The 3,465-nt window shown below is 41.5% G+C and overlaps 1 protein-coding gene and 1 long non-coding RNA gene across 2 annotated transcripts in view; one reads left to right on the top strand and one right to left on the bottom strand.

Moving 5' to 3' along the window:
• The window catches only part of LOC117949958 (cadherin-2-like), a 77,201-nt gene that overhangs the window by 61,384 nt on the left and 12,352 nt on the right, over positions 1-3,465 (bottom strand). The window lies entirely within an intron of this gene.
• LOC117950006 overlaps positions 1,069-3,465 on the top strand; it is a 6,721-nt gene continuing 4,324 nt past the window's right edge. The window contains exons 1-2 of the long non-coding RNA XR_004657786.1: positions 1,069-1,180; positions 3,097-3,103. This is a non-coding gene — a long non-coding RNA (uncharacterized LOC117950006). The remainder of the gene's footprint in view (positions 1,181-3,096; positions 3,104-3,465) is intronic.

Raw genomic sequence — 3,465 nt, 5'->3', positions numbered from 1 at the left:
AATACAGTACATAAATAGTTTTGGTTAAAGTTCGCCTCTTTCCGTCTCCACTGTGTGGTGTCTGTGGTTCATCACTGTCTCTAGCTGGCTGTTCAGCATTTGTATGTGAGTTATGATAAACAGAATTCAAAAGAATGATCTGGTTTTCTGAACGTCAAAAACCATTTATCATTTCTCCTTGAGGAAATCTGGTAATGCATGGCATTTATCAAGCAGATTATGACACAGACATGGTTTAGGCTCATGGGGGGGGGGGGAGTTCCAGAGAAAGCTGTGGACTGGGAAATGTATGAGCTGCAGAAACATAACATTTGCAGTACTTTTTAGATTAGAACACCACCGGGATTGTTAAAGCTCTGTAGGTGGTCATTCTCCGACCTCTATGACATGACACTTGCTGTGCACGGTCACTAGACCCACTGCTAATAGACAAATATGTATCAAAGAGTGTGTGTGTGTGTGTGTGTGTGTGTGTGTGTGTGTGTATGGCAGTCTCTGACTGATCTCTTTCTAGAGTTCAATGTTTTCAATTAGCATCTTAGCCTCCGTTTGCACCGTGCTTAACAGATAAGCATCATCTTCCGCCTTCATATGCATTCACCTCTCTACTTGGGCCTGAACACCACACACACACACACACAAACACACACACACGTTACAGCACAAGCCGAGCGTTCGCAGGTTGGTACGGGCAGATGGTGGGACTAAAAGACAGATGGCAGCACGACTTCCAACAGCTTTATCCTCTTTGAGTGGGCAGAAGAAACCTCCACTGCGGTCTGATTTGTTCAACTTCCTCACAGTTTATCTGACAGTGGTGCACTGATGTTAAAATGACAACAACTTTAAAATGCGCTGCACGGTAGTCTTGCATTGCCAGACCGTGCTCCGCAGCACTGCAATGGAGGGTCTGGCTAGACCACATAGCATTCTGGGTCGGGGGAAAAACATGCCCTGGTTTATTGGCATTTCTTTAAACCAATCACAATTGTCCACAGAGCCCTGGTACCGCTGCAAAAGAGCCGCAGGGAGGCGCTTGTTTTGGTGGAAGATGTGTAAATTGTGCGTAACTCAGATTGGACAGATAGTCTAGCTAGCGGTCTGGATTTACCCTGCAGAGATCTGAGGACCAGGTAACCATAGTCCGGAGGTTAGAACCCCAACACAGAGGATGAGGAAGGTAATCCATCCGGTGGAATTTCCCGGAGCATCTGAACAAATGAAATTTGGTCGATATAGACTAGTTGAATGGTAGCAACACTCCTGCTCCACACACACACACACACACTAACACACACATACACACACAGCTCCACTGACCTCTCAGTCACTCCCCACATTGCGGCTTTTAACAATCAGGTTCAAGCAAGTAAACCAGGAGATAGACATTCACCCATTTAGACCTGGACTCTGTAATCCCATCATGCTTTGGCAGGACTCACTAATGTTGCCATTTTTGCTGTGATGTTAATCTCTCACCACCCTTCATACTAACATGAATTGAGAAACAGTGAAGTGTCGAGCTTGAAAACCAAAGTTTGGGATGCCAGTAATTCCTGGCCGCTGGCTCGGATTTACGGCCTGTGCATTCCAGCGGTCCAGCTCGACACCGCAGGGAGGCAACAGGAAAAAACACACTCGTCCTCATATACCAGCTCCTGTGATGTCATTGATGTTGGATCACTGCCGTGGTAATTCGCCGTAACAGAGACGAAATTTCACACCGAGAAGACGAGTTTCAAAATTCAATCAATCGTTTGCAGATGGATCTCCGAGCTTGTCAGGCTGAGAGAAACAGAAAAAAGTTCAGCAGACATATTTGCTGAGTATTATGTTTTTGTTCAAAGGACTTTAAGTTTCATATCTTAACCCTCATGTTGTCCTCAGGTCAAATTGGCCTGTTTTCCTATATCAATGTTCTTTTTAATTCCCCAAAATAACATGACTGATTCCACACAATGCTCTTTGGCAAGTACAAATCTCTACTTTCACTAATTGTGGGGCGTCTTATTCAATTTTATAGAATTTGAAAAACAAATTAAAGTGGTTTTGAAATAGTATTGAGTGAAAGTTGACATATTCCAGTCTGTGATTATCCATCAACATCAATTTCTTCAATTTTAGTCTAAAATAGTCCTAATTTCTGCTTTTGTAACTCAAACATTAGGTATAATATCCTAAAAATTAGGTTTATTGACCATAAATTCCCCAAATAACTGTAAAACTAAAGTTAGTGTTAGTGTTACGTAGTGTTAAACGTAAAAAAAAGTGACAGACGTTGAAAAAAGTGTTGAAAAAAGGGACAAAAACGTAAGAAAAAGTTAAAAGCATTGATTAAAAAGCATCAACAAAAGTACTGATTTTCAAATTTTGACGGGAAGACAACTCAAGGGTTAAGTTTGTATTTTTATACATTTTATTTATCAGAACTTTAATATATTTTGATGTTCTGTTGTGACAATAAAGCAAATTATCATATTATTTGAATGAGAACTCATAAATACCTAAAAAAAAACTAATGTTAGGGAATGTATTTGTTTTGTTACACATTTCTGGACTATTTTTTATATATATATATATCGGCCGATATATCGAAATATCCGATATATTGGAATATTTTCTCTGTAAATCAGATTATTTTTAGAAAAGGTTTGATAGCTTGGACAGTGGCTCGCATAAGTCTACACACCCATGCTAAAGTTGATTAAAAAGAGGAATAAAAAACATCTGGAAAAAAATCATCACATACCCTTCACCATACCTAGAGATAGGCAGGGGGAACTTTCCATAAGATCATCTCTCTATGCAAATCAAACCAGCTGTTAAGCTAACTGAAATAACACCATGCCAATCTGTAGGTTCATACTCTGATCTGGAGGAGCAGCTGACGTAGTGGACAGAAGAACTGACCTCCATCCATCCTTAAAATGAAATGAAAAAGAGGACTTTCTACTGGGAAATGTGCGTAACAAAGTACAAAACATTAGACGCAGAATGCGAAGGATATAGGAGCAATGATCATCCCATAGCTAAGACGTTAATAAGCCCCTACGAGAAACAAAACAAGAAGAGCAGGAGTCAATAAAGAGGGGGGAGGGGACGAGTGGGACTGAATCAGAGAGAGAGAGAGAGAGAGAGAGAGGGAAAGAGGGAGAACTCTCATTTGGTATCTCTGCTAGGGGAGACATTGATATATGAGGCTGGAATAAAGTAGGGCAATCCCCTGCATGAAAAGAGAAGAGAAAGAAATGGGAAAAGAAAGGGAGAAAAGAAAAAAGAAGAAAGAGAGAGGGATTTAGAGGGAGGATGTGGGGAGATGAATGTGCTCAGTGTCAGCTGGCTCATGGGATGGGGGTTTCCACGGCTGTGTATGGCGGTGCAGAGCAGCAGCCGGCTGTAGGAGGCTGCAGCGCTGACTCACACACACACACACACACACACACACACACTGTCTTAATAGGAAGG

The sequence above is a fragment of the Etheostoma cragini genome, chromosome 9 (assembly GCF_013103735.1).
Source record: "Etheostoma cragini isolate CJK2018 chromosome 9, CSU_Ecrag_1.0, whole genome shotgun sequence".
In the NCBI taxonomy this organism is placed as follows: domain Eukaryota; kingdom Metazoa; phylum Chordata; class Actinopteri; order Perciformes; family Percidae; genus Etheostoma; species Etheostoma cragini.
The sequence above is the reverse complement of the archived record's forward strand: the minus strand, read 5'-3'. Positions and strand labels throughout refer to the sequence as shown.